A 25,000-nucleotide genomic window follows, 5' to 3' on the forward strand; every position below is an offset into this window, starting at 1 on the left:
GAATGGGATGTTTTAACCCAGGAATTGGGTTGTTTTAACCCAGTGAATGGGTTGTTTTAACCCAGCAATTGGGTTGTTTTAACCCAGTGAATGGGTTGTTTTAACCCAGCGAATGGGTTGTTTTAACCCAGTGAATGGGTTGTCTTAACACAGCGATTGGATTGTTTTAACCCAGCGGTTGGGTTAAATGTTTGCTTAAAACAACCCAATCGCAGGGTTAAAACAACCCATTCACTGGGTTAAAACAACCCAATTGCTTTTAAACCCAGCATTTTTTAGAGTGTACAGTGCTTGGTGGAAGAACTGATTACTCCCATTATTAATATTAATTAACGAAATAGTTTGCCCATATAATCTTAAGATATTTAGGTTAAGCTGATTTGGCTTGCTGTCCACTGATGAGGGGCTCGATGAAGCGGCTTCAGCTCGAGCTCTGATATACCCCCATAGTGACTAAATGATGATGTAGGGCAAGGTACCTCAGATAAAAGTGGAGTTTGGGGAGGTGGTGGGACGCTGGACCATCTGAGACTGAGGAGAGGTAAGCAGCTGTTTATATACTCTGGCTGTTGATTGGAAGATTAGATGGGCTCGCTCCTCCCTAAATAACGTTTGGAACTTCACTAAATGCAACTCTCAACTGAACATCGGTGCATTCGATCAAACCTTTGATTAGCTTGAGAGAGGCTGAACGATGTAAGAGTGGATGGCGATGATGAAGAGAGGTTTGGGTCATGGAAACACCAGCAGCAGCTCGACTCCATGATGTGAACACAATAAACTACAGTAACACAACACACATCAATGGGAACACACTCACAGTGACAGAAGGACTTCAGAAGAACAACACACACTCCAGTCACAGATCTTCGGTATGAGATTGTCAACACTCGGACGGCATCGACTGACTCGGAGTGTAAGGAACGTTTCGTTGGCGACGGCGTCTGAGCAACTTCCACCTTCAGATGAACCAGTTTACAAAAGTCAAGCGGCCGCATTGTGTGAGCAGACGATCGCAGGTCTTTCTCCAGAGTCCAGAATCCACTGACCTTCAGCAGTGGCGCCTTCAGCTGGAGCCTGGAGAGGAAACATGACCTTCATTAGGATTGTTCACCACACAAGAGAAGAGTAATAATAAGAATATATACACTCGGTTGCTAGGGTGTTCTGATTGGTTGCTAGGGAGTTGCTATGGTGTTCTGGGCGATTGCTAAGATTTTGCTAGGTGGTTGCTAATGTATTATACTATAGGTGTTGTGAGTTGTTGCTAGGCGGTTGCAAGGGTGTTCTAAGTGGTGGCTAGGATATCCTGGGGGGTTGCTAAGGTATTGCTAGGTGGTTGCTAGGATATCCTGGGTGGTTTGCTAGGGTGCTGCTATTGCAGGTTCTATGTGGTTACAATGGTATTCTGGGTGGTTGCTAAGGTGTTGCTAGGCGGTTGCTAGAGTGTTCTGGGTGGTTGCTAAGAGGTTGCTAGGGTGTTCTGGGGGGTTGCTCTGGTGTTGCTAGGCAGTTGGTAGTTGTCACAGATGGTTACTATTGAGTTTTTATAGACTTCTGAGCATGTTAGTAACATGTTTTAACACTTAGTTAATAGCATGTATAGCTAATCACATGTTCTGAGTGGTTGCTAAGGAATTGCTAGGCAGTTGCTAGGGTGTTCTGGCCGATTGCTAAGGTGTTGCTATGATATCAAGCGTGGTTTGCTAGGGTGCTGCTATTGCGGTTTCTAGGTGGTTACAAAGGTATTCTGGGTGGTTGCTAAAATGTTGTTAGGCAGTTGCTAAAGTGTTCTGAGTGGTTGCTAAGAGGTTGCTAGGGTGTTCTGGGTGGTTGCTTTGGTGTTGCTAGGCGGATGGTAGCTGTCACAGATGGTTACTATTGAGATTTTATAGACTTCTTAGCATGTTATTAACATGTTTTAACACTTAGTTAATAGTTATTACCATGTATAGCTAATCACGTGTTCTGGGTGGTTGCTAAGGAATTGCTAGGCAGTTGCTAGGGTGTTCTGGCCGATTGCTAAGGTATTGCTAGGTGGTTGCTAGGATATCCTGGGTGGTTTGCTAGGGTGCTGCTATTGCGGGTTTCTAGGTGGTTACAAAGGTATTCTGGGTGGTTGCTAAAGTGTTGCTAGGTGGTTTGCTTAAGTGTTCTGGGTGGTTGCTAAGAGGTTGCTAGAGTGTTCTGGGTGGTTGCTATGGTGTTGCTAGGCGGTTGGTAGTTGTCACAGATGGTTACTATTGAGTTTTTATAGACTTCTTAGCATGTTATTAACATGTTTTTAACACTTAGTTAATAGTTATTAGTATGTACAGCTAATCACATGTTCTGAGTGGTTGCTAGGGAATTGCTAGGCAGTTGCTAGGGTGTTCTGGGCAATTGCTAAGGTTTTGCTAGGTGGTTGCTAAGGTATTATGGGTTTTTGCTAGGGCGTTGCTAAGCGGTTGCTAGGGTTTTATGAGTTTATGCTAGGCGGTTGCTAGGGTGTTCTGAGTTGTTGCTAGGCAGTTGCTAGGATATCCTGGGTGGTTTCTAAGGTGTTGCTAGGTAGTTGCTTGGATATCCTGGGTGATTGCTAGAGTGTTGCTAGACAGTTTCAAGACAGGTTGCTAGGGCATTGATAGCATGTTCTGGGTGGTTGCTTGGCAGTTATTAGGGTGTTCTTGGTGGTTGCTATGGTGTTGCCAGGCAGTTGGCTTGAGAGAGCTGGACCAGAAAGTTTGAAAACATTTTTAGTTTTAAAAGATAGATAGATGTTGTTCTGGGTGGTTGTTATAGTGTTGCTAGACGGTTGCTAGGGCATTCTAGGTTGTTGCTATGGTCTTCTGGGTGGTTGCTAAGGTGTTGCTAGGCAGTTGATAAGGTATTCTGGGTGGTTTCTAGGGCATTGCAAGGAGGTTGCTAGTGTGTTCTGGGCTGTTGCCAGGTGGTTGCTAGGGTGTTCCATGTGGTTGCTATGGTGTTTCCAGGTGGTTGCTAAGGTGTTCTGGGTGGTTGCTAGGCGGTTACTAGGGTACTCTGATTGCTAATAATATTATACAAACATGTCTAGAGGCTAAATTTCCTAAATTCATGATACATTACACAAAAAATTATCATTTCAGTTTGATTATTATTACTGGGAACATTCTTGTTTATTTTATAATTATTTTGTTGCTTTGGCAACTGGCTAAAATAAAATAAACTCAAGTGTTTTATGGTTTTAGTTTCCTGTAATAACTCTGGTCTGAGCAAAACCGGTCATGAAGTGTTGAAGAATGGAATGCGAATATGAAGCTCAGTATAAATGATTCATATTCAACAGGACAATAGAAGCAATGTTTGGTATTCACAGAAGCTCTTCTTTAAAAATAAAGCTGTGATGTCCTACTTCTGACACGCACCAATTATTATTTCTTATTAAACAGATGTGCAGTCCCAGATGAAGGACACATGAAGGACAGAGGAACAGGAATCAGTTCGGCTCGCAGACAGGAAGCGCTCTCATACAATTTTCATTTGAAGAGATTAAATATAAATTTTAATAGTATTTCTTTATACACTCCTAAAGGATTATTAGGAACACACACTAATGCTGTGTTTGACTCCTTTCGCCTTCAGAACTGCCTTAATTCTACGTGGCATTGATTCAACAAGGTGCTGAAAGCATTCTTTAGAAATGTTGGCCCATATTGATAGGAGAGCATCTTGCAGTTGATGGAGATTTGTGGGATGCACATCCAGGGCACGAAGCTCCCGTTCCACCACATCCCAAAGATGCTCTATTGGGTTGAGATCTGGAGACTGTGGGGCCATTTTAGTTCAGTGAACTCATTGACATGTTCAAGAAACCAATTTGAAATGATTGGAGCTTTGTGACGATGCATTATCCTGCTGGAAGTAGCCATCAGAGGATGGGGACATGGTGCTCATAAAGGGATGGACATGGTCAGAAACAATGCTCAGGTAGGCCGTGGCATTTAAACCATGCCCAATTGGCACTAAGGGGCCTAAAGTGTGCCAAGAAAACATCCCCCACACCATTACACCACCACCACCAGCCTGCACAGTGGGAACAAGGCATGATGGATCCATGTTCTCATTCTGTTTACGCCAAATTCTGACTCTACCATCTGAATGTCTCAACAGAAATCCAGACTCATCAGACCAGGCAACATTTTTCCAGTCTTCAACTGTACAATTTTGGTGCAAATTGTCGCCTCTTTTTCCTCTTTGTAGTGGAGATGAGTGGTACCGGGTGGGGTCTTCTGCTGTTGTAGCCCATCCGCCTCAAGGTTGTGTGTGTTGTGGCTTCACAAATGCTTTGCTGCAGACCTCGGTTGTAACGAGTGGTTATTTCAGTCAAAGTTGCTCTTCTATCAGCTTGAATCAGTCGGCCCATTCTCCTCTGACCTCTAGCATCAACAAGGCATTTTCTCCCACAGGACTGCCGCATACTGGATGTTTTTCCCTTTTCACACCATTCTTTGTAAACCCTAGAAATGGTTGTGTGTGAAAATCCCAGTAACTGAGCAGATTGTGAAATACTCAGACCGGCCCGTCAGGCACCAACAACCATGCCACGCTCAAAATTGCTTAAATCCCCTTTCTTTCCCATTCTGACATTCAGTGTGGAGTTCAGGAGATTGTCTTGACCAGGACCACACCCCTAAATGCACTGAAGACACTGCCATGTGATTGGTTGATTAGATAATTACATTCATGAGAAATTGAACAGGTGTTCCTAATAATCCTTTAGGTGAGTGTATAACCTGTTTTAAATACAAAAACAATCATTGCATTATGACAGGCTGTCATCAGTCCCGCTGCTGGCTGTCTTGGTGCCCTAAGCGTAATTACTTTATGGTGGTGTGTGTGTGTGTGTGTGTGTGTGTGTGTGTGGGGGGGGGTCTTCTTGTGGTGCCCCCTCAGCACTTGGCACCGTATGCGCAGCATGTGATGCGCGTGGTGGGAGCGGTGGCGCTGGCTGTCATGAGCCTCAGTTAAAAACATCCTCGATTAACCGGAAAAATACAGAAAGTGGTGGGAATCCTTGAACCGCATTAGACCGGTTTCAAAGGCTGCGATACTAGAGCTGTGCTGCTGTGAAAGCCCAGAGGCTGCGACTCATAAACACATGCGCTGCGTGTCTCAGACTCAGAGTGAAGCGCCGCTTTAACTCCTGCACACCACAGTTTATTTACACTGACAATCTTTTCATCCACTTGATATTTGCTCTTCTCTCGTGTATAATTGAGACTAAAAAACAAGATTTGTGCAAACTCATTTTTCATTCGATTTTTTTTCATGTCCACTACAATGGATAATAATAATAATAATCATTATTGTTATTATTATTATTCACATATAGGTTAAAAATAATAAATTTTCCTTTTATAATAATAATAATAATAATAATAATAATAATAATAATAATAAATTAATAATAAATTAATAATAAATTATTGAATTAATAATAATTATTATTATTATTTGATTATTATTTTCCCACATATTTAATGTTAATAAAGCTGTTCTTTACAACAACAACAACAACAACAACAACAACAACAACAACAACAACAACAATAATAATAATAATAATGTATTAATAATACATTATTATATTAATAATTTAATAAAACAATTACTATTATTATTATTATTATTATATTTTTCTTCACAATAATAATAATAATAATAATAATAATATTAATAACAATAATTTAATAATTTATTATTAACGCATTATTATTATTATTATTATTATTATTATTATTATTATTATTATTATTATTAATTTCATTTATTTAATGTTAATAAAGCTGTCCTTTACAATAATAATAATAATAATAATAATAATAATAATAATAATAATAATAATAATAATAATAATAATAATAATAATAATAATAATGTATTATAAATAAATTATTAAATTAAAAATTATTATTATTATTTTTTCTTCACATATTTAATGTTAATAAAGCTGTTCTTTACAACAACAACAACATCAATAATAATAATAATAATAATAATAATAATAATAATAATAATAATAATAATAATAATAATAATAATAATTTTATAATTTATTATTAATACATTATTATTATTATTATTATTATTATTATTATTATTATTATTATTATTATTATTATTATTATTATTATTTCACACATTTAATGTTAATAAAGCTCTCCTTTACAATAATAATAATAATAAATAATAATGTATTAATAATAATTTATAATAATAATAATAATTATTATTATTATTATTCAAACATGGGTGAAATAAAATTATTCTATTTATTTCAGCTGAAAATTCAACTTTGATCACAGGAATAAATTAAAAGTAAAGTATATTCAAATAAATAAATAAAAACATTATTTTTAATTGTAATACATTTTCCCAATATTACGATTTTCTTCTCTATTTTTGATCAAACAAATCCAGACTTGATGAGCAGAAGAGACTTCTTTCAAAAACATGAAAAATAGTAACGTTTCCAATCTTTTGACCGGTACTGTATATATATTGTATATATTTATAGGCTTATGAATTGTAATAGTATTTGTAATTTGCATAATGACAATCTAAAACGAATCACAGCTGAGAATGATCACAGTGATTACAAACTACAGTAATGAGAATTTAAAGGGAAAAATGTCATTAAAAATTCTATTTTGTTAACTAACATGAGTGGCAATGATCAATATATGGTACAGCATTATAACCTTTGTTAGTGTTAGTTAATAAAAATGTTCATGTTAGCTCACAGTGCATTAAAAATAATATTAACAGACACAACTTTAGGTCTTCAGTATCAGTAATCGTTGATCTCGAAAGTAAAGGAATCTGGACATCGGCGTTGTGTCTGTGACCGATCGGCTCTGTGATTGTGTTTAATGCCACATCCGCTCGGAGGGCAAACGCTTCCCAAAGGTCATGTGCTAAAGGAAGTGCCCTAAATGATTAATCACACAAAAGAAATGCCTCCTCGAATCAGCAAACAATAACGTCTGCCAGCGGCAAAAACATGCTAGACATGCAACAAATGAGCATGAATCTTCAAGCCAAGAGAAGGTAGTGAAGCCTTATAAACACACGCCGAGCTCGCCTCTCGGAAATCATTCAAAGAATTCATTACATCCTTCTCAGGATGATCTCACCGGCCGGAGAAAATGAGAGAAACGGTGAGACGTTTCCTCACAAGGAAGATTGTTGGAACATGCACACAGCGGCGGTTGTGAGGAGCCGACTCCCTGAGGGCCTTCCAATAAAGGAACATCCCGTTTAATTAAACGCAGAACACGAGAGGGCTTTGTGTGGTTGCTGTACTCAGTACACAGTTTATTACCTCCACATCATACACCCATGTTATTTATTTAGAAACTTTAGTCATATTTCCCAGCTGAGTCACATCAAACCTGTCAAGAGCATGTGCAAGTCATATCTCACATCAGAACACAAAAGAAAGGTAATTACATTCTTCTAAGTAAATAAAGCCTATTTTAAAGATCATTCGTATTTTTTGTACTGTGGCATTATTTTAAAGACTACATTTCCCCCGATATATATATATAAACACACACACCGATCAGCCATAACATGAGAACTGACCGGTGAAGTGAATAACACTGATGATCTCCGGTTAGTGGGTGGGATTTGCGCCGCCACAAAGCACAAATGCTTCAGGAATGGTTTGAGGAGAGTTTGAGGCGTTGACTCGGCCTCCGAATTCCCCAGATCTCAATCCAATCGAGCATAATCGAGCATCTGTGGAGGCCCCGCCTCGCAACTTACAGGACTTAAATGATCTGCTGCTAACATCTTGGTGCCAGATACCACAGCACACCTTCAGGGGTCTAGTGGAGTCCATGCCTTGATGGGGGACCAACTCAATATTAGGTCATAATGTTATGCCTGATCGGTGTCTATATCCTTCAAATATTGTTCAGTTAGAAAAACACTGCATCAAATAAATAAAAACACTTGTTTTCTGAAAAAATTATGTGAGTTTATGCTCAAATCAAGAACAAATATCTGCCAGTGTTTTCCCTTTGAATTAAGTTTTTTTCTGACCCCATTTTGGCACAATCTGGTTCAGATGAAAATTATGAAAAAGGTTCAAACAGGTTTCCACAGACAAAACTTGGCAACCCAGCAGCAGGAAGACAGCGTGTGATAAACAAACACACACAATACCAGACACAGACTGAATGAAGAGGAGGAACTGGAAATACACGAGGTGATTGAACTCAAACGATGAACAGGTGATGACTCAGAAACCATCCAACAAACGAGGAGCAGGAAACAAGAACAAAGGAAAACAGGCAGTAGATAGAAACTTATTAAAATGAAAACATAACAGGCCATTCCTGACACGTTGGCAAATATACTGCATATTAGGGATGCAACAATACAGTTAGTCCACGGTTCAAGGTTCAATACATACCTCGGTTTTTAACCACGGTTTTCAGTTCGGTTCGGTTCTGATGGCTTGTCACATCAGTTTTTTGTTATTCTATTCTTAAGCGACAGGAACAGCAAGAGGTTAAGGAGAAAAAAGACTATTTTTTTATTGCAATACTCTTTCTTTATTTAACTTAAAAGAATTGAAAAACCTTACTTAAACTTAAAACTGTACTTTAAAAAAAAACCTTGTACACATTCCTTGTGTATTGTAAAATATAAAATAAATATATATAAAGATTTACACTGGCAGCTCAGAGCTGTACAGCAGCATTTAAGTATGAAATTGAATGAATAAATGTAAAAATAAAACACTACATAGACTTCACTATAAAATATACACATTGATTCTTATTAAAGCTATACTGTATTAGTTTTTCAGTCAAGAGCAGTGAGTGATTTTCTTTTGTTGTTGTATTAACATTAAAGGGATATTTCACTCAAAAATAAAAAATTCTGTAATCGAGAAATTAATACAGGTTTGGAACAATATTAGAGTGAGTAAATAATGACATCATTGTATAGGTGAACTGTCCCTTTAAGGATAGCGTGTTCACTATAGGCTGCGCTGCTGTCAATTAAAGACTTGCACGCATCAAAGGCTGCGTTCACACTGCAGGCTGAAACGACCCAATTCCGATTTTTTTGCCCTTATGCGACCTGTATCTGATCTTTTCATGACAGTCTGAACGACACAGATCCGATCTTTTCAAATGCGACCCAGGCCACTTGGGTTTGTGGTCCAAATCCGATACATATCCGATCTTTTGAAATGCGTCTTCAGTCTGAACTGCCAGGTCACATGTATCCGACCCGCACGTCGTTGATACGCGACAAACGTCATCATTGTAACTCCCGTTCCTTACTCCAGTCCAGAGGTGGCGGTAATGCACAAGAAATAGTTGCTAACCACCAATAAAAGAAGAAGTACGCACCTGTTGCTAGCCAATACACTCCAACTCCAACGCGTTTCTGCACTGTTATGGGCCGGCGCAGACGTGTCTCTTCCCGTGACAAAGTTAGTTGAAGGCGCTCGCAAACATAATTGAAGGTGGATCTGGTCATTCTGAAGTTACTGACGAATTCGGTATCAGTAAAGCCACTCACATCAGTATCCCACCACTTCTGGCTGCGACTCCGCACACACACGTTTCTCTGTACCGACGTTGCTACCACTGCTCCACAAAACGCCATGGCCAAAAACCTTGCTCTCCTCCTCTTTTTTAATTTTCTTCTTAACATGAGAAGGTTGTAATGGTGCTGGCTCCGTTGCGAAAATAACTTTAATAAAGCTAAACGAACTCCAATGCTGACACCCATATTTGGCTACTTCCGTAAACAACAAGTGACGTCGTTGACCGTTGAGTTCTCTTCTGCGCATGCGGGTCACTTCTGGGTCATTTCACGTTCACACAGGAGATCACAAAAGGTCGCATTTAATTGGAAATGTGAACGGCCTTGCAAAAAAATCTAATTTTTTCAAAAAATCGGAATTGAGCATTAAGCCCTGCAGTGTGAACACAGCCTAATATACAGACACGCACGATTTTACTTTCACTTTAGACATAACCGACTGTGTTTATGTAAACCTTGTGTGTATTTGACAGTATTAGCGCAGTAAGACGACTACTTAGTCCAGTAATCACGTGTTTGACAGGCTTTTAGTGCGCGCGCTCTGAAAAGTGCATGTTAAAACCGCGCACGTGAATGAGCCGGCAAGGCTTTAAAACGCATGCAAATAATGAACTTTGGTGATTGTGAATAACTCTAGTGTCCCGTGAGTATAACTCTAACACTAACGTGTGATGTGAATGTATGTCGCGTTGTTCAGTATTGGGATGGAGGAAAATTATAGAATTTGTAGAAAAATAATTAATTCAATGCAAAACCGAAAAACCGCAATACACAAGCACGTATTGAACCGTGAATGCCGTACCGAACGATTCAATATTATATTGAGAATTGTGGCATCCCTACTGCATATATTTTTTCAGTAAACAATACTTCATATCTTCAGTTATTTTGCTTCTGCAGTAAATCTATCCTGATTGAACAATGTTTAGATATTTGTGCTGGAAAACAAGACAGAAACACTGAGGAATAGCATCATTTTATTGCAGTGTTGACTTGTTTTCATAAGAATCCCTTATAGTGAAAGCTGACCTTGAAGAAGAGCAGGAGATAGGTCTGGTGAGGAGGCCGTACGGTCCCGGGTCGATCGTCACCGCAGATCCGCTGGACTCCAGCTCACAGTGCAGGTCGGAGATGAACAGAAGCGGTGCCGGTTCTCTCCAGATGCTGTAGCGCTGCTGCCTGAGCACAACAACACCAGGAAACTGTTATACGGTAGGGGGCGCTATTACACATCTGTGTTTTCACTGTTATACGGTAGGGGGCGCTATTACACATCTGTGTTTTCACTGTTATACGGTAGGGGGCGCTATTACACATCTGTGTTTTTACTGTTATACGGTAGGAGGCGCTATTACACATCTGTGTTTTCACTGTTATTCGGTAGGGGGCGCTATTACACATCTGTGTTTTCACTGTTATACGGTAGGGGGCGCTATTACACATCTGTGTTTCACTGTTATTCGGTAGGGGGCGCTATTACACATCTGTGTTTTCACTGTTATTCGGTAGGGGGCGCTATTACACATCTGTGTTTTCACTGTTATACGGTAGGGGGCGCTATTACACATCTGTGTTTTCACTGTTATACGGTAGGGGGCGCTATTACACATCTGTGTTTTTACTGTTATACGGTAGGAGGCGCTATTACACATCTGTGTTTTCACTGTTATTCGGTAGGGGGCGCTATTACACATCTGTGTTTTCACTGTTATACGGTAGGGGGCGCTATTACACATCTGTGTTTTCACTGTTATACGGTAGGAGGCGCTATTACACATCTGTGTTTTCACTGTTATTCGGTAGGGGGCGCTATTACATATCGGTGTTTTCACTCTTATACGGTAGGTGGCGCTATTACACATCTGTGTTTTCACTGTTATTCGGTAGGGGGCGCTATTACATATCGGTGTTTTCACTCTTATACGGTAGGGGGCGCTATTACACATCTGTGTTTTCACTGTTATTCGGTAGGGGGCGCTATTACATATCGGTGTTTTCACTCTTATACGGTAGGGGGCGCTATTACACATCTGTGTTTTCACTGTTATACGGTAGGGGGCGCTATTACACATCTGTGTTTTCACTGTTATTCGGTAGGGGGCGCTATTACATATCTGTGTTTTCACTGTTATACGGTAGGGGCGCTATTACACATCTGTGTTTTCACTGTTATACAGTAGGAGGCTCTATTACACATCTGTGTTTTCACTGTTATACAGTAGGGGGCGCTATTACACATCTGTGTTTTCACTGTTATACGGTAGGAGCCGCTATTACACATCTGTGTTTTCACTGTTATACGATGGGGGGCGCTATTACACATCTGTGTTTTCACTGTTATACGGTAGGGGGCGCTATTACACATCTGTGTTTTCACTGTTATACGGTAGGAGGCGCTATTACACATCTGTGTTTTCACTGTTATACGATAGGGGGCGCTATTACACATCTGTGTTTTCACTGTTATACGGTAGGGGGCGTTATTACACATCTGTGTTTTCACTGTTATACGATAGGAGGCGCTATTACACATCTGTGTTTTCACTGTTATACGATAGGGGGCGCTATTACACATCTGTGTTTTCACTGTTATTCGGTAGGAGGCACTATTACACATCTGTGTTTTCACTGTTATTCGGTAGGGGGCGCTATTACACATCTGTGTTTTCACTGTTATACGGTAGGAGGCGCTATTACACATCTGTGTTTTCACTGTAATACGGTAGCGGCTGCTATTACACATCTGTGTTTTCATTGTTATACAGTAGGGGGCGCTATTACACATCTGTGTTTTCACTGTTATACGGTAGGAGCCGCTATTACACATCTGTGTTTTCACTGTTATACGGTAGGAGCCGCTATTACACATCTGTGTTTTCACTGTTATACGGTAGGGGGCGCTATTACACATCTGTGTTTTCACTGTTATACGGTAGGAGGCGCTATTACACATCTGTGTTTTCACTGTTATACGGTAGGAGGCGCTATAACACATCTGTGTTTTCACTGTTATACGGTAGGAGGCGCTATTACACATCTGTGTTTTCAATGTTATACGGTAGGGGGCGCTATTACACATCTGTGTTTTCACTGTTATACGGTAGGAGGCGCTATAACACATCTGTGTTTTCACTGTTATACGGTAGGAGGCGCTATTACACATCTGTGTTTTCACTGTTATACGGTAGCGGCTGCTATTACACATCTGTGTTTTCACTGTTATACGGTAGGGGGCGCTATTACACATCTGTGTTTTCACTGTTATACGGTAGGGGGCGCTATTACACATCTGTGTTTTCACTGTTATACGGTAGGGGGCGCTATTACACATCTGTGTTTTCACTGTTATACGGTAGGAGGCGCTATTACACATCTGTGTTTTCACTGTTATACGGTAGGGGGCGCTATTACACATCTGTGTTTTTATTGTTATACGGTAGGGGGCGCTATTAGATATCTGTGTTTTTACTGTTATACGGTAGGGGGCACTATTACACATCTGTGTTTTCACTGTTATACGGTAGGGGGCGCTATTACACATCTGTGTTTTCACTGTTATACGGTAGGGGGCGCTATAACACATCTGTGTTTTTACTGTTTTACGGTAGGGGGCGCTATTAGACATCTGTGTTTTCACTGTTATACGGTAGGAGCCGCTATTACACATCTGTGTTTTCACTGTTATACGGTAGGAGGCGCTATTACACATCTGTGTTTTCACTGTTATACGGTAGGAGCCGCTATTACACATCTGTGTTTTCACTGTTATACGGTAGGAGGCTCTATTACACATCTGTGTTTTCACTGTTATACGGTAGGGGGCGCTATTACACATCTGTGTTTTCACTGTTATACGGTAGGGGGCGCTATTACACATCTGTGTTTTCACTGTTATACGGTAGGGGGCGCTATTACACATCTGTGTTTTCACTGTTATACGGTAGGGGGCACTATTACACATCTGTGTTTTCACTGTTATACGGTAGGGGGCGCTATTACACATCTGTGTTTTCACTGTTATACGGTAGGGGGCGCTATTACACATCTGTGTTTTCACTGTTATACGGTAGGAGGCTCTATTACACATCTGTGTTTTCACTGTTATACGGTAGGGGGCGCTATTACACATCTGTGTTTTCACTGTTATACGGTAGGAGGCGCTATTACACATCTGTGTTTTCACTGTTATACGGTAGGGGGCGCTATTACACATCTGTGTTTTCACTGTTATACGGTAGGGGGCGCTATTACACATCTGTGTTTTCACTGTTATACGGTAGGGGGCGCTATTACACATCTGTGTTTTTATTGTTATACGGTAGGGGGCGCTATTAGATATCTGTGTTTTTACTGTTATACGGTAGGGGGCACTATTACACATCTGTGTTTTCACTGTTATACGGTAGGGGGCGCTATTACACATCTGTGTTTTCACTGTTATACGGTAGGGGGCGCTATAACACATCTGTGTTTTTACTGTTTTACGGTAGGGGGCGCTATTAGACATCTGTGTTTTCACTGTTATACGGTAGGAGCCGCTATTACACATCTGTGTTTTCACTGTTATACGGTAGGAGGCGCTATTACACATCTGTGTTTTCACTGTTATACGGTAGGGGGCGCTATTACACATCTGTGTTTTCACTGTTATACGGTAGGAGGCTCTATTACACATCTGTGTTTTCACTGTTATACGGTAGGGGGCGCTATTACACATCTGTGTTTTCACTGTTATACGGTAGGAGGCGCTATTACACATCTGTGTTTTCACTGTTATACGGTAGGGGGCGCTATTACACATCTGTGTTTTCACTGTTATACGGTAGGGGGCGCTATTACACATCTGTGTTTTCACTGTTATACGGTAGGAGGCGCTATTACACATCTGTGTTTTCACTGTTATACGGTAGGGGGCGCTATTACACATCTGTGTTTTCACTGTTATACGGTAGGGGGCGCTATTACACATCTGTGTTTTCACTGTTATACGGTAGGAGGCGCTATTACACATCTGTGTTTTCACTGTTATACGGTAGGAGGCGCTATTACACATCTGTGTTTTCACTGTTATACGGTAGGGGGCGCTATTACACATCTGTGTTTTCACTGTTATACGGTAGGAGGCGCTATTACACATCTGTGTTTTCACTGTTATACGGTAGGGGGCGCTATTACACATCTGTGTTTTCACTGTTATACGGTAGGAGGCGCTATTACACATCTGTGTTTTCACTGTTATACGGTAGGGGGCGCTATTACACATCTGTGTTTTCACTGTTATACGGTAGGAGGCGCTATTACACATCTGTGTTTTCACTGTTATACGGTAGGGGGCACTATTACACATCTGTGTTTTCACTGTTATACGGTAGGGGGCGCTATTACACATCTGTGTTTTCACTGTTATACGGTAGGGGGCGCTATTACACATCTGTGTTTTCACTGTTATACGGTAGGGGGCGCTATTACACATCTGTGTTTTCACTGTTATACGGTAGGAGGCGCTATTACACATCTGTGTTTTCACTGTTATACGGTAGGGGGCGCTATTACACATCTGTGTTTTCACTGTTATACGGTAGGAGGCGCTATTACACATCTGTGTTTTCACTGTTATACGGTAGGGGGCGCTATTACACATCTGTGTTTTCACTGTTATACGGTAGGAGGCGCTATTACACATCTGTGTGTTCACTGTTATACGGTAGGGGGCGCTATTACACATCTGTGTTTTCACTGTTATACGGTAGGAGGCGCTATTACACATCTGTGTTTTCACTGTTATACGGTAGGGGGCGCTATTACACATCTGTGTTTTCACTGTTATACGGTGGGGGGCGCTATTACACATCTGTGTTTTCACTGTTATACGGTAGGGGGCGCTATTACACATCTGTGTTTTCACTGTTATACGGTAGGGGGCGCTATTACACATCTGTGTTTTCACTGTTATACGGTAGGAGGCGCTATAACACATCTGTGTTTTCACTGTTATACGGTAGGAGGCGCTATTACACATCTGTGTTTTCACTGTTATACGGTAGCGGCTGCTATTACACATCTGTGTTTTCACTGTTATACGGTAGGGGGCGCTATTACACATCTGTGTTTTCACTGTTATACGGTAGGGGGCGCTATTACACATCTGTGTTTTCACTGTTATACGGTAGGGGGCGCTATTACACATCTGTGTTTTCACTGTTATACGGTAGGAGGCGCTATTACACATCTGTGTTTTCACTGTTATACGGTAGGGGGCGCTATTACACATCTGTGTTTTTATTGTTATACGGTAGGGGGCGCTATTAGACATCTGTGTTTTTACTGTTATACGGTAGGGGGCACTATTACACATCTGTGTTTTCACTGTTATACGGTAGGGGGCGATATTACACATCTGTGTTTTCACTGTTATACGGTAGGGGGCGCTATAACACATCTGTGTTTTTACTGTTTTACGGTAGGGGGCGCTATTAGACATCTGTGTTTTCACTGTTATACGGTAGGAGCCGCTATTACACATCTGTGTTTTCACTGTTATACGGTAGGAGGCGCTATTACACATCTGTGTTTTCACTGTTATACGGTAGGAGCCGCTATTACACATCTGTGTTTTCACTGTTATACGGTAGGAGGCGCTATTACACATCTGTGTTTTCACTGTTATACGGTAGGGGGCGCTATTACACATCTGTGTTTTCACTGTTATACGGTAGGGGGCGCTATTACACATCTGTGTTTTCACTGTTATACGGTAGGAGGCGCTATTACACATCTGTGTTTTCACTGTTATACGGTAGGGGGCGCTATTACACATCTGTGTTTTCACTGTTATACGGTAGGGGGCGCTATTACACATCTGTGTTTTCACTGTTATACGGTAGGAGGCGCTATTACACATCTGTGTTTTCACTGTTATACGGTAGGAGGCGCTATTACACATCTGTGTTTTCACTGTTATACGGTAGGGGGCGCTATTACACATCTGTGTTTTCACTGTTATACGGTAGGAGGCGCTATTACACATCTGTGTTTTCACTGTTATACGGTAGGGGGCGCTATTACACATCTGTGTTTTCACTGTTATACGGTAGGAGGCGCTATTACACATCTGTGTTTTCACTGTTATACGGTAGGGGGCGCTATTACACATCTGTGTTTTCACTGTTATACGGTAGGAGGCGCTATTACACATCTGTGTTTTCACTGTTATACGGTAGGGGGCGCTATTACACATCTGTGTTTTCACTGTTATACGGTAGGGGGCGCTATTACACATCTGTGTTTTCACTGTTATACGGTAGGGGGCGCTATTACACATCTGTGTTTTCACTGTTATACGGTAGGGGGCGCTATTACACATCTGTGTTTTCACTGTTATACGGTAGGAGGCACTATTACACATCTGTGTTTTCACTGTTATACGGTAGGAGGCGCTATTACACATCTGTGTTTTCACTGTTATACGGTAGGAGGCACTATTACACATCTGTGTTTTCACTGTTATACGGTAGGGGGCGCTATTACACATCTGTGTTTTCACTGTTATACGGTAGGAGGCGCTATTACACATCTGTGTTTTCACTGTTATACGGTAGGAGGCGCTATTACACATCTGTGTTTTCACTGTTATACGGTAGGGGGCGCTATTACACATCTGTGTTTTCACTGTTATACGGTAGGAGGCGCTATTACACATCTGTGTTTTCACTGTTATACGGTAGGGGGCGCTATTACACATCTGTGTTTTCACTGTTATACGGTAGGAGGCGCTATTACACATCTGTGTTTTCACTGTTATACGGTAGGGGGCGCTATTACACATCTGTGTTTTCACTGTTATACGGTAGGAGGCGCTATTACACATCTGTGTTTTCACTGTTATACGGTAGGGGGCGCTATTACACATCTGTGTTTTCACTGTTATACGGTAGGGGGCGCTATTACACATCTGTGTTTTCACTGTTATACGGTAGGGGGCGCTATTACACATCTGTGTTTTCACTGTTATACGGTAGGGGGCGCTATTACACATCTGTGTTTTCACTGTTATACGGTAGGAGGCACTATTACACATCTGTGTTTTCACTGTTATACGGTAGGAGGCGCTATTACACATCTGTGTTTTCACTGTTATACGGTAGGAGGCGCTATTACACATCTGTGTTTTCACTGTTATACGGTAGGGGGCGCTATTACACATCTGTGTTTTCACTGTTATACGGTAGGAGGCACTATTACACATCTGTGTTTTCACTGTTATTCGGTAGGGGGCGCTATTACATATCGGTGTTTTCACTCTTATACGGTAGGGGGCGCTATTACACATCTGTGTTTTCACTGTTATACGGTAGGGGGCGCTATTACACATCTGTGTTTTCACTGTTATTCGGTAGGGGGCGCTATTACATATCTGTGTTTTCACTGTTATACGGTAGGGGCGCTATTACACATCTGTGTTTTCACTGTTATACAGTAGGAGGCTCTATTACACATCTGTGTTTTCACTGTTATACGGTAGGGGGCGCTATTACACATCTGTGTTTTCACTGTTATACGGTAGGAGCCGCTATTACACATTTGTGTTTTCACTGTTATACGATGGGGGGCGCTATTACACATCTGTGTTTTCACTGTTATACGGTAGGGGGCGCTATTACACATCTGTGTTTTCACTGTTATACGGTAGGAGGCGCTATTACACATCTGTGTTTTCACTGTTATACGATAGGGGGCGCTATTACACATCTGTGTTTTCACTGTTATACGGTAGGGGGCGTTATTACACATCTGTGTTTTCACTGTTATACGATAGGAGGCGCTATTACACATCTGTGTTTTCACTGTTATACGATAGGGGGCGCTATTACACATCTGTGTTTTCACTGTTATTCGGTAGGAGGCACTATTACACATCTGTGTTTTCACTGTTATTCGGTAGGGGGCGCTATTACACATCTGTGTTTTCACTGTTATACGGTAGGAGGCGCTATTACACATCTGTGTTTTCACTGTAATACGGTAGCGGCTGCTATTACACATCTGTGTTTTCATTGTTATACAGTAGGGGGCGCTATTACACATCTGTGTTTTCACTGTTATACGGTAGGAGCCGTTATTACACATCTGTGTTTTCACTGTTATACGGTAGGGGGCGCTATTACACATCTGTGTTTTCACTGTTATACAGTAGGGGGCGCTATTACACATCTGTGTTTTCACTGTTATACGGTAGGAGCCGCTATTACACATCTGTGTTTTCACTGTTATACGGTAGGGGGCGCTATTACACATCTGTGTTTTCACTGTTATACGGTAGGAGGCGCTATTACACATCTGTGTTTTCACTGTTATACGGTAGGAGGCGCTATAACACATCTGTGTTTTCACTGTTATACGGTAGGAGGCGCTATTACACATCTGTGTTTTCAATGTTATACGGTAGGGGGCGCTATTACACATCTGTGTTTTCACTGTTATACGGTAGGAGGCGCTATAACACATCTGTGTTTTCACTGTTATACGGTAGTTGGCGCTATTACACATCTGTGTTTTCACTGTTATACGGTAGCGGCTGCTATTACACATCTGTGTTTTCACTGTTATACGGTAGGGGGCGCTATTACACATCTGTGTTTTCACTGTTATACGGTAGGGGGCGCTATTACACATCTGTGTTTTCACTGTTATACGGTAGGGGGCGCTATTACACATCTGTGTTTTCACTGTTATACGGTAGGAGGCGCTATTACACATCTGTGTTTTCACTGTTATACGGTAGGGGGCGCTATTACACATCTGTGTTTTTATTGTTATACGGTAGGGGGCGCTATTAGATATCTGTGTTTTTACTGTTATACGGTAGGGGGCACTATTACACATCTGTGTTTTCACTGTTATACGGTAGGGGGCGCTATTACACATCTGTGTTTTCACTGTTATACGGTAGGGGGCGCTATAACACATCTGTGTTTTTACTGTTTTACGGTAGGGGGCGCTATTAGACATCTGTGTTTTCACTGTTATACGGTAGGAGCCGCTATTACACATCTGTGTTTTCACTGTTATACGGTAGGAGGCGCTATTACACATCTGTGTTTTCACTGTTATACGGTAGGAGCCGCTATTACACATCTGTGTTTTCACTGTTATACGGTAGGAGGCTCTATTACACATCTGTGTTTTCACTGTTATACGGTAGGGGGCGCTATTACACATCTGTGTTTTCACTGTTATACGGTAGGAGCCGCTATTACACATCTGTGTTTTCACTGTTATACGGTAGGGGGCGCTATTACACATCTGTGTTTTCACTGTTATACGGTAGGGGGCACTATTACACATCTGTGTTTTCACTGTTATACGGTAGGGGGCGCTATTACACATCTGTGTTTTCACTGTTATACGGTAGGGGGCGCTATTACACATATGTGTTTTCACTGTTATACGGTAGGAGGCTCTATTACACATCTGTGTTTTCACTGTTATACGGTAGGGGGCGCTATTACACATCTGTGTTTTCACTGTTATACGGTAGGAGGCGCTATTACACATCTGTGTTTTCACTGTTATACGGTAGGGGGCGCTATTACACATCTGTGTTTTCACTGTTATACGGTAGGGGGCGCTATTACACATCTGTGTTTTCACTGTTATACGGTAGGAGGCGCTATTACACATCTGTGTTTTCACTGTTATACGGTAGGGGGCGCTATTACACATCTGTGTTTTCACTGTTATACGGTAGGGGGCGCTATTACACATCTGTGTTTTCACTGTTATACGGTAGGAGGCGCTATTACACATCTGTGTTTTCACTGTTATACGGTAGGAGGCGCTATTACACATCTGTGTTTTCACTGTTATACGGTAGGGGGCGCTATTACACATCTTTGTTTTCACTGTTATACGGTAGGAGGCGCTATTACACATCTGTGTTTTCACTGTTATACGGTAGGGGGCGCTATTACACATCTGTGTTTTCACTGTTATACGGTAGGAGGCGCTATTACACATCTGTGTTTTCACTGTTATACGGTAGGGGGCGCTATTACACATCTGTGTTTTCACTGTTATACGGTAGGAGGCGCTATTACACATCTGTGTTTTCACTGTTATACGGTAGGGGGCGCTATTACACATCTGTGTTTTCACTGTTATACGGTAGGGGGCGCTATTACACATCTGTGTTTTCACTGTTATACGGTAGGGGGCGCTATTACACATCTGTGTTTTCACTGTTATACGGTAGGGGGCGCTATTACACATCTGTGTTTTCACTGTTATACGGTAGGAGGCGCTATTACACATCTGTGTTTTCACTGTTATACGGTAGGGGGCGCTATTACACATCTGTGTTTTCACTGTTATACGGTAGGAGGCGCTATTACACATCTGTGTTTTCACTGTTATACGGTAGGGGGCGCTATTACACATCTGTGTTTTCACTGTTATACGGTAGGAGGCGCTATTACACATCTGTGTGTTCACTGTTATACGGTAGGGGGCGCTATTACACATCTGTGTTTTCACTGTTATACGGTAGGAGGCGCTATTACACATCTGTGTTTTCACTGTTATACGGTAGGGGGCGCTATTACACATCTGTGTTTTCACTGTTATACGGTGGGGGGCGCTATTACACATCTGTGTTTTCACTGTTATACGGTAGGGGGCGCTATTACACATCTGTGTTTTCACTGTTATACGGTAGGGGGCGCTATTACACATCTGTGTTTTCACTGTTATACGGTAGGAGGCGCTATAACACATCTGTGTTTTCACTGTTATACGGTAGGAGGCGCTATTACACATCTGTGTTTTCACTGTTATACGGTAGCGGCTGCTATTACACATCTGTGTTTTCACTGTTATACGGTAGGGGGCGCTATTACACATCTGTGTTTTCACTGTTATACGGTAGGGGGCGCTATTACACATCTGTGTTTTCACTGTTATACGGTAGGGGGCGCTATTACACATCTGTGTTTTCACTGTTATACGGTAGGAGGCGCTATTACACATCTGTGTTTTCACTGTTATACGGTAGGGGGCGCTATTACACATCTGTGTTTTTATTGTTATACGGTAGGGGGCGCTATTAGACATCTGTGTTTTTACTGTTATACGGTAGGGGGCACTATTACACATCTGTGTTTTCACTGTGATACGGTAGGGGGCGATATTACACATCTGTGTTTTCACTGTTATACGGTAGGGGGCGCTATAACACATCTGTGTTTTTACTGTTTTACGGTAGGGGGCGCTATTAGACATCTGTGTTTTCACTGTTATACGGTAGGAGCCGCTATTACACATCTGTGTTTTCACTGTTATACGGTAGGAGGCGCTATTACACATCTGTGTTTTCACTGTTATACGGTAGGAGCCGCTATTACACATCTGTGTTTTCACTGTTATACGGTAGGAGGCGCTATTACACATCTGTGTTTTCACTGTTATACGGTAGGGGGCGCTATTACACATCTGTGTTTTCACTGTTATACAGTAGGAGGCTCTATTACACATCTGTGTTTTCACTGTTATACGGTAGGGGGCGCTATTACACATCTGTGTTTTCACTGTTATACGGTAGGGGGCACTATTACACATCTGTGTTTTCACTGTTATATGGTAGGGGGCGCTATTACACATCTGTGTTTTCACTGTTATACGGTAGGGGGCGCTATTACACATCTGTGTTTTCACTGTTATACGGTAGGAGGCTCTATTACACATCTGTGTTTTCACTGTTATACGGTAGGGGGCGCTATTACACATCTGTGTTTTCACTGTTATACGGTAGGAGGCGCTATTACACATCTGTGTTTTCACTGTTATACGGTAGGGGGCGCTATTACACATCTGTGTTTTCACTGTTATACGGTAGGGGGCGCTATTACACATCTGTGTTTTCACTGTTATACGGTAGGAGGCGCTATTACACATCTGTGTTTTCACTGTTATACGGTAGGGGGCGCTATTACACATCTGTGTTTTCACTGTTATACGGTAGGGGGCGCTATTACACATCTGTGTTTTCACTGTTATACGGTAGGAGGCGCTATTACACATCTGTGTTTTCACTGTTATACGGTAGGAGGCGCTATTACACATCTGTGTTTTCACTGTTATACGGTAGGGGGCGCTATTACACATCTGTGTTTTCACTGTTATACGGTAGGAGGCGCTATTACACATCTGTGTTTTCACTGTTATACGGTAGGGGGCGCTATTACACATCTGTGTTTTCACTGTTATACGGTAGGAGGCGCTATTACACATCTGTGTTTTCACTGTTATACGGTAGGGGGCGCTATTACACATCTGTGTTTTCACTGTTATACGGTAGGAGGCGCTATTACACATCTGTGTTTTCACTGTTATACGGTAGGGGGCGCTATTACACATCTGTGTTTTCACTGTTATACGGTAGGGGGCGCTATTACACATCTGTGTTTTCACTGTTATACGGTAGGGGGCGCTATTACACATCTGTGTTTTCACTGTTATACGGTAGGGGGCGCTATTACACATCTGTGTTTTCACTGTTATACGGTAGGAGGCACTATTACACATCTGTGTTTTCACTGTTATACGGTAGGAGGCGCTATTACACATCTGTGTTTTCACTGTTATACGGTAGGAGGCACTATTACACATCTGTGTTTTCACTGTTATACGGTAGGGGGCGCTATTACACATCTGTGTTTTCACTGTTATACGGTAGGAGGCGCTATTACACATCTGTGTTTTCACTGTTATACGGTAGGAGGCGCTATTACACATCTGTGTTTTCACTGTTATACGGTAGGGGGCGCTATTACACATCTGTGTTTTCACTGTTATACGGTAGGAGGCGCTATTACACATCTGTGTTTTCACTGTTATACGGTAGGGGGCGCTATTACACATCTGTGTTTTCACTGTTATACGGTAGGAGGCGCTATTACACATCTGTGTTTTCACTGTTATACGGTAGGGGGCGCTATTACACATCTGTGTTTTCACTGTTATACGGTAGGAGGCGCTATTACACATCTGTGTTTTCACTGTTATACGGTAGGGGGCGCTATTACACATCTGTGTTTTCACTGTTATACGGTAGGGGGCGCTATTACACATCTGTGTTTTCACTGTTATACGGTAGGGGGCGCTATTACACATCTGTGTTTTCACTGTTATACGGTAGGGGGCGCTATTACACATCTGTGTTTTCACTGTTATACGGTAGGAGGCACTATTACACATCTGTGTTTTCACTGTTATACGGTAGGAGGCGCTATTACACATCTGTGTTTTCACTGTTATACGGTAGGAGGCGCTATTACACATCTGTGTTTTCACTGTTATACGGTAGGGGGCGCTATTACACATCTGTGTTTTCACTGTTATACGGTAGGAGGCACTATTACACATCTGTGTTTTCACTGTTATACGGTAGGGGGTGCTATTACACATCTGTGTTTTCACTGTTATACGGTAGGAGGCGCTATTACACATCTGTGTTTTCACTGTTATACGGTAGGGGGCGCTATTACACATCTGTGTTTTCACTGTTATACGGTAGGAGGCGCTATTACACATCTGTGTTTTCACTGTTATACGGTAGGGGGCGCTATTACACATCTGTGTTTTCACTGTTATACGGTAGGAGCCGCTATAACACATCTGTGTTTTCACTGTTATACGGTAGGAGGCACTATTACACATCTGTGTTTTCACTGTTATACGGTAGGGGGTGCTATTACACATCTGTGTTTTCACTGTTATACGGTAGGAGGCGCTATTACACATCTGTGTTTTCACTGTTATACGGTAGGGGGCGCTATTACACATCTGTGTTTTCACTGTTATACGGTAGGAGGCGCTATTACACATCTGTGTTTTCACTGTTATACGGTAGGAGCCGCTATAACACATCTGTGTTTTTACTGTTATACGGTAGGAGGCGCTATTACACATCTGTGTTTTCACTGTTATACGGTAGGAGCCGCTATAACACATCTGTGTTTTTACTGTTATACGGTAGGGGGCGCTATTACACACCTGTGTTTTCACTGTTATACGGTAGGAGCCGCTATAACACATCTGTGTTTTCACTGTTATACGGTAGGGGGCGCTATTACACATCTGTGTTTTCACTGTTATACGGTAGGAGCCGCTATAACACATCTGTGTTTTTACTGTTATACGGTAGGAGGCGCTATTACACATCTGTGTTTTCACTGTTATACGGTAGGAGGCGCTATTACACATCTGTGTTTTCACTGTTATACGGTAGGAGCCGCTATAACACATCTGTGTTTTTACTGTTATACGGTAGGGGGCGCTATTACACATCTGTGTTTTCACTGTTATACGGTAGGAGCCGCTATAACACATCTGTGTTTTCACTGTTATACGG

This window comes from Gobio gobio (assembly GCF_949357685.1).
Source record: "Gobio gobio genome assembly, chromosome: 7".
NCBI classification, from domain to species: Eukaryota; Metazoa; Chordata; class Actinopteri; order Cypriniformes; family Gobionidae; genus Gobio; species Gobio gobio.